We start from the raw sequence: 8105 nt of genomic DNA, 5'->3' as shown, positions 1-8105 counted from the left end.
GTACCTTGGGACGCCTTCTTCTAGAAAAGTCCAAAACGGCGTTCATTTATAAAGATGGCAGCCATGAACTCAATAGTAATTTTTGGGGTTTTTCTGCACATTTTTTTTTTTTTTATCTCTGATTTTTTTCCCGTGGGCTTTCTGAAAGAGGGTATCCTACGATACGTTCATGCTATATTTTGGTGGTACCATGCACCAAATTTGGCATGGATGTCCCTATTGGATGCCATCTTTCAGAAGAGTCAAAAATGGTGGCCATTTGTAAAGATGGCAGCCATACATTAAATTGCAAATTATTTTGCAATGTTTTTTATTTTTTTAATCTCAGATTTTCTCCTGGGTTTTCTGAAGTAGAGGATCCTAAAGTACATCCATGCCAAATTTGGTGGTGCAAGCACCACATTTGGGATGGATGTACCTTAGGATCCCCTCTATCAGAAGAGTCCATTTGTAAAGATGGTGACCATAGACTCAGTTGTAATTTTTTTTTTGCTATTTTCTTTTTTTAAATCTCTGATTTTCTCGTGGGTTTTCTGAAAAAGTTGATCCTAAAATACATCCATGTTCAATTTGGTGCTAGTAATACAAAATGCACGATACGTTTAAAAACTGCTCCAATAATATATGTATACCTACAAAGTTTAACTAGGATGACGAGTCTGATGATTGACAAAACATTCTCAAAGGTGTTGCATCTGCAATGAAAAGGTTGCCAGCACCTGGAATTCCACTTTAAGTTTTATCAGCTTTGGTTTAAGGCAGAGAGTGAAGGATTGGGATAGAAAAATTGAACCAGTTCATATCTCAAGCTGTTCTTTCAGCAGGACCAGTTTGGTTGAGATGGACAGAAGAAGAGGAACACTTTCATCCTCTGAACAGGGTTGTCATCCTCATTCTGTGGGGTCACATTATGTCCTGATCTGTCCCTTCACTGCAGTTGAGAGTGCCCAACATGCACCCGCACGTGCGTGTGTGCGGTTACAGTGAGGGCGGCTCCGCCCTGCTGTCTGTGTGTTTGCTAACTGACCACAGTGGATTATGAACACAGTTCAGTCAGACAGAGAGAAAATCAGTCAGTCAGAATTACAGAGAGGAATGCCTGCATCTATTTTAGTCTGTTTAGACAACTCACTGCCTTCCAGTTTGACACACACACACACAAGAGCACAAAAAGTATTTTTTTTCTTTGTCTCCCCTTCTTTCTGAAGTTTATGGTACGATTTTTAATTCTATACTCTGAATCCGCTCTATTCCTGTTTGAGGTCATGGGGTTGCCTGTGACTACCCAGCAACTGAAAAGAGAAGTCTCAAGTCCATCACAGAGACAGTCACAGGGAAATTCAAAAGACACCAATTTACCAATGAAGCATGTCTTTGGACTGAGGGAGAAAGCAGTGAAATGTTCTCACTCTGCCACTGATATAGTGACGTTCTGTATGATACAGCTGTGATAAGCAGTACACATATGCTGGATTAAGAAGATGTGATAAATACTCCATCCATCCATCCAATTTCTTGACCGCGTCTTCCCTTTCGGGGTCGCGGGGGTGCCGGAGCCTATCCCGGCTACTGAAGGGCGAAGGCGGGGTACACCCTGGACAGGTCGCCAGTCTGTCCCAGGGCCTTAATCACACACACATTCACTCTCACATTCACACCTAGGGACAATTTAGAGTCACCAATCAACCTATGAAGCATGTTTTTGGACGGTGGGAGGAAGCCGGAGTCCCCGGTGAAAACCCACGCATGCACGGGGAGAACATGCAAACTCCACACAGAAAGGTCCCAGCCAGGATTTGAACCGGGGCCTTCTCGCTGTGAGGCAAGAGCGCTAACCACTGCGCCACCGTGCAGCCCGTGATAAATACTCATTCAATTCAATTCAATTTTATTTATATAGCCCAAAATCACAAAGGAATTTGCCTCATTAGGCTTCAAAATATGAACAATAGTTAAAAGTTAAGACTAAATAAACTGGTTATCCCTGCCCTTAGACCCTCCCTCCCGGTAAGGAAAAACTCCTAAAAAAACCTGAGTCAGGAAAAAAGAAGAAACCTTAGGGATTCCCACATGAAGGAGAGATCCTATCCCAGGACGGACAGGCGATACCAGAGCAGTTAAAGAAAGATTAGCTTCTACAGCTATGTGTCTAAGAGTTCATTCAGATAGAGCTGAGGGACGAGTGATGATGAAGTCCATAGTCATGATGAAGCAGAAGTGCAGTCCACGACCAGGAGCAGGAGGACAGACGACCCAGCAGGAATCACTTTCTCTCAGAGATGCAGGATGGTGTCGGGGGCGTGGTTCATTAAGGCAAATGTGTTGGATGATGCAGATTGATCTGAAAAAGAAAAAAAAAATGCAGATTTGAAGTAAAATGCAGATGACCAAAAATGTTTATGATAGATTATGCTGATTTACTGCACAATGCAGATGATCTGAAAATGCTAATGAGCTGTAGTGCAGGCTGCATGGTAGTACAGTGGTAAGAGTTTCCTCTTCATCTTCCTGTTCTTCTGAAGTCTGTAGTCTCCATTTCACAAAGTTAAACTGAATTTGTCCCTAAACCTGGAGTGTTTTAGTGGGAATTTTTTCACAAGTTGAAGCTACTTTATAACTTTTATCCCCTTTTTGGTGAATGTCTTTCTTTGAGAAGCAAAACACTTCAACAAACACTCTTGTGTCAGAGTGTCGTATTCAATAAAACCCTACTGCAGTCCCTTTAAGAGCGAGCACAGTGAGCTGAGGGGGAGTGTGCCACTGCAAGAAAAGTGGAAACAAATGCTCGGAGTCTCGTCGGTTTTCCTCTGCGCTGAGGTGAAGAAGTAAAGAGGGTTTACGTGAGGTCAGTTGCTGCCTCAGCCCCCCCATCAAACTAATACCCATCAGTTAGGGAGATGAAAGTGTCACTAACAGTTCAGTGTAAACATGCAGGTCAGGACAGGTGAGTGAGAAATAGACCCCTGTGTGACTGTCTGAGGAGAGTGCACATCTGATCAAACCCACAGTGAAACGACTCACTAAAGGGGGGAAACGTCACCAAGTTCTAACCTATTTTATTCTACTGCCCAGCCAGCAAGGCTTGCCACCCGCCCAGTGGACACACACAGTGTGCTAGCGAGCTCCGCTGTATCGAGTTAAGAGTTAGAGAGCTCCTCTGTAGCAAGCTCTATTTTTATTGATCTTAAGAGTTTCGCTGTATCAAGCTAGCAAGCTCTGCTGTATCGAGTTAGCGAACTCTGCTAGCAAGGCTGGGCAGTAGAATAAAATAGGTTTAAAACTGGGCAGAAAATGTGGCCCCAGTGGTTTGTCCCCATTGGCTTAAGTGGACACTCAGTGGGTTGGCTCGCTACGCTAGTCAGCAGCCCGGTGGACAGTAGACCTCGCTAACTCGATACAGCAGAACTCGCTAACTCGATACAGCAGAACTCGCTAACTCGATACAGCAGACCTCGCTAACTCGATACAGTAGAGTTCGCTAACTCGATACAGCAGACCTCGCTAACTCGATACAGTAGAGTTCGCTAACTCGATACAGCAGAGCTTGCTAAGTTGATACAGAAGAACTCGCTAACTTGTTGTTTTTACTTAACCTCTACCCTTTTTAAGCATTTATCCTATCAAGAACTAGGATCTCGAAACAAGGATATTATTATTAAAATGGGTCAAAATCCTTTTTTTGTAAACGCTTGACAATAGAAAAACTTCATTTAAGACTCAAAAAAGGTCAACTTTAGGGACATTTTTTATGACATTCATTGTTATTATTTTGGAAACAAAAATGTAGATTTATATTCCAAGTATAAGTGCTAGTTTCAGATTTTATGAAGATTTATTAAGATAAATAATAAAAAGGCAATTTTAAAAAGGTCAAATAGTATTAAGGTAGAATTCTCATTTTGTTCATTTTCTTTTAATACGCTAATTTTTCTTGTCATTGTAATCAAAATGAACTACAAATAGATACATAAAAACTCAAAAAATAAACACAATTAACTTAGAAGTAGTAGAAGTCTTTGCTATTGGGCTGTATAACATTCAATTTGAGGTAATTCTATCTAATGCGTGGTTCACAATGGACAAAGCAAAGTGGCGCGGAACGCGGGCCACTTCCTTTCGGCGCCCTTGTTAACCTATTGTGTGGTTCACACCAGGCGCGGAGCCCCGCGGTCCTCGCCGGAATGCGGCGTGCAGCGGATCGTCTATTTTGTGCATGAGCAGTATGAACCTCGCGTTACAGTTTGCTTTTTCAGCTTTTTTATCCCTTTATGAATGCTTGTGTGTGGAACTTCTTGTTTCTAGGTTTTGAAATTGTATTGGAAGATGATTTGCTGCATGGACTGATAATTTGTTTTTCTAGTGATTTCATTCTTAATATTACTGTTTTCCCCCTATTTTTAGCTACCTCTTTTTGCAGTGAAAAAGGCCGCTTCTAAGGTCTGTTCAATCATCAGTTTTATGAGATGCACAGAGTAGCAGCATAACAAGTTTGAAATCCGCATTTAAACCACATTTATTCCTATTTCAGGAGCTCAGTTTGCATCAAAGGAGGACCTTTAGGGTGCAACAGCATCTCTTAATAAAAGCCTGCATAGATGCATGGTAGGGAAGGATTATGATGGTTGTGGTGCGCTCGTAAACTCCACAGCTCAAAGTTCAGGCTCCGTTCCACATATTGGATTTGTCAAAGCAAGGGCAGTGAATAAAAAACTTCCCTAAATTCATGCAGCTCTAAGCGTCCTCCCATGTGCACACTCAGCGCTGCTTGGTTCCTCGAATCCTGGATCCAAACTAGAGGGCTGAAACTATATTTGAACACCTGCCGCTGCTCTCAGCTGTCATGTTGAGCCAACTAGATTGGGAGCGAGCTCTAATCTGAGAGTGTTAACTGAGCAGTTTGTAGAATTACAGGCACTTTGAGGTTGTTCGGAGTCCTTGTTGTGCTGCAGCAGCTGTGGGTCCCACAGCATCCAAACATGCTTTATAAAATGTAAATAATACTGTCATTTCCAAACCGCCACATTCCAAGTTTGACTTTTTAGGAATTGGCTCCAGAATAAAGATTTTAAATGAAGATTTTAGTGCTTCGCTCTCTGCACTGCCGCTGGAGAACTGAAGTCTTTTTCTAATCTTCATGAAAACTTTCTGCATCCTGCTGTCTGTTTTTTAACGATGCTGTCAAGAGTTCAGGTGGAGAAGGCTCATTCCTGAAGAAAAAACAGCTGGGAAGACGAGTAAGTGATAGTTTAGGATCCACAAACCCCCCTACCACACCATCAAACCCCCATCTTTAACCTGTCTCTGCTGAAAGATGGGCAGCGAGCAGAGTTAACACCTGGATCGATGGCGCCTGTCGTTGAAGTTTATGTGCGGTGACTTTCATCACCCTACGATTCTGTTCAAGTTTAAAATGCTTTATTACTTCTTAACGGGACACTGAAACGTTACAGAGTCAAACGAACCAGAATGTGCTGTAATTGTTGGTCAGTGTTGGAGCCTGTTCTCTGCAGTCTCTGCAGCAGAGTTCTGTCTGCAGCTGCGCAGACACTGTCATGTAGGAAGTCAAGACACTACTTCCTGTTAGTGATGTAGGTCTTTGCTGATACCAGGCAATGACGGGTCCTCACAGATGTGGACCTCCACATTCACTCCAGTGGGTTTAGTCCTGAACTGATCCACAGCGGTTTTCTTCAGTGTGAAGGGACAAACTATGGTTGCACACGACCAGCACGTCGTTATTTTGACCTTGAGTAAAAAGGTTTACAGTTGTAAAAATGTTTTTGCACATGTGCAAAAACATTTTGTCACTTTAGATCTTTTTTAGTTTCTCAAACACAAATTAAATTTACAACCTTAGACTCTTTATCTCAATCAATCAAGCAATAAGCCTCCACTGTACTCTTCCAACCACCATCGCATTGTAATCCTTGTAATCCTTTAGCCTTTAGTGTAATCTACAAACCTAATCTGTAATCTTTCAACCTAATCTGTAATCTTCCAACCTAATCTGTAATCCTTTAACCTTTACTGTAAACTACTAACCTAATCTGTAATCTTCCAACCTAATCTGTAATCCTTGAACCTTTACTGTAATCTACAAACCTACTCTGTAATCTTCCAACCTAATCTGTAATCTTCCAACCTAATCTGTAATCCTTTAACCTTTACTGTAAACTACAAACCTAATCTATAATCCTTTAACCTTTACTGTAATCTACAAACCTACTCTGTAATCTTTCAACCTAGTCTGTAATCTTCCAACCTAATCTGTAATCCTTGAACCTTTACTGTAAACAACAAACCAAATCTGTAATCTTCCAACCTAATTTGTAATCCACCAATTTGATCTTTGATCTACCAGCCTAATCAGTAGTCTGTAAACTGTAATCTACCAATATAATCTATAATCTCCCCATCTAATCTGTGATATACCCATCTAATATGTAATGTTCCAACCTAATCTGTGATATACCAACCTAATTTGTAATCTTCCACCCTAATCTATAATCTCCCCATCCAATCTGTAATGCTTCAACCTAATCTGGTATCTTCTAACCTAATTTGTAACCTGCCCATCTAATCTGTAATTTTCCAAATTAATCTGTAACATGTCCATCTAATCTGTAATTTTCCAACCTAATATATAATCTACCACCTAATCCGTAATCTTCCAACCTAATCTGTAATTTACCAACCTAATTTGTAATTTTCAACGCTCCTCAAAAATCTATAATCTTTCAAATGCCACTCTAATCTTTGAATCACTAAAATGTTTTAACCTTTACTGTAATCATTTATTCTCAACTATAACATACCAAACCTCGCTAAAATCATTCCACGTTCTCGGTAATCTTCCTATTTCCACTGAAATGTTTCTATTTTAATTGAATCTACTTTATAATCATTTTAACCTGAATCTAATCTGACAACCTTCACTGCAATCCTTCAACCTCCTTTTGTAACCCACACAAGTCTCATTTGTAATCTGCCCAATCCGCCAACCTGACTGTAATCTTTCATCCTCCATGGGAGCTAAACCACAATACAACAATCAAACAGAACAATGGGTTCTGAGGATTTATCAGGGAGCAAAACATACCTGAAAAAAATAACCTGAGTTTGTAACAGACAGACTTAGTCAAAGAGATACAAACATTTTGAAAATGGAAAACAATTCTGGTGTCCAAAAATTAAGACATAGAATCTGGATTGGTTCCACGCAACTGTGGCGCTAACAAGAACAAGAGGATGAAGACATCCAGCTTATTCACCCTTGATTTTCATTACTTTTGTCATTGTTGTGTGTCTTGAAGCCTCCCATACTGTTGACCCATTACCAGTCTCATATTCTTTTCCCCCTCTCTACAAAGCATATTCTTATCCAGATGCCCATCCATTCTTCAAACCTGTTCAATCCCTTTTGGGATTGCTTTCAGCCACTGTGAGTGAAGGAAGGGTACGTCCTGGACAGGCTGAGTTCAGGGAAGAACCACACAGAATCTTAAAATCACACACTCACATTCACACTTAGGGACAATTCAGGGCAGGGACAATTTAGATACATATTTTAGGACAGTGGGAGGAAGTTGGAGTGCCCACTCCACACAGAAAGGTCCTAGCTGAGATTCAAGCCAGGACATTTCTGCTGTGAGGCTAGAGTGCTAACCGCTACACCACCATGCAACCCCATCTCTGGTTGATTATTTCAACAAAACATGAACAGAGCAACAAAGACAACTCCATGACTACTTCCATTGAATGACATTACAGGATGGATGGATGGATGGATGGATGGATGGATGGATGGACTGACAGACGGACGGACGGATGGATGAATGGATGGATGACATTATATCAACAACTTTAAACCCTCCTGCAAGTGGTGAGGTGACAGGACAGTGATCCTACGTCATCCCATCATCACCAGACACTTTCCTGTGAGCCCCAACCCCAGGCCTGGTTCCAGAGTGAGGCTCCAGTGATGCTAATCTGAACGACAAAACTGGATCTTTCTTAAATATTCTCAAAAAGGGGTTCTGAACCAAACTTTGTCCAGCTCCTCATCTAACACCCGTCTTCTGTGGGAGAATCTACCAGGGGCTTAG

General features: G+C 41.3%; 1 long non-coding RNA gene across 1 annotated transcript in view; it reads right to left on the bottom strand.

Annotated features, from left to right (window-relative positions):
- LOC118598318 overlaps positions 1-1561 on the bottom strand; it is a 2258-nt gene extending 697 nt beyond the window's left edge. Inside the window, exon 1 of the long non-coding RNA XR_004947446.1 lies at positions 5-1561. This is a non-coding gene — a long non-coding RNA (uncharacterized LOC118598318). The remainder of the gene's footprint in view (positions 1-4) is intronic.
- Positions 1562-8105: the final 6544 nt, after the last annotated feature.

Source organism: Oryzias melastigma, unplaced genomic scaffold, assembly GCF_002922805.2.
Source record: "Oryzias melastigma strain HK-1 unplaced genomic scaffold, ASM292280v2 sc00323, whole genome shotgun sequence".
In the NCBI taxonomy this organism is placed as follows: Eukaryota; Metazoa; Chordata; class Actinopteri; order Beloniformes; family Adrianichthyidae; genus Oryzias; species Oryzias melastigma.
Note: the sequence above shows the minus strand (reverse complement) of the source record. Positions and strands in the feature narration are given on the sequence as shown.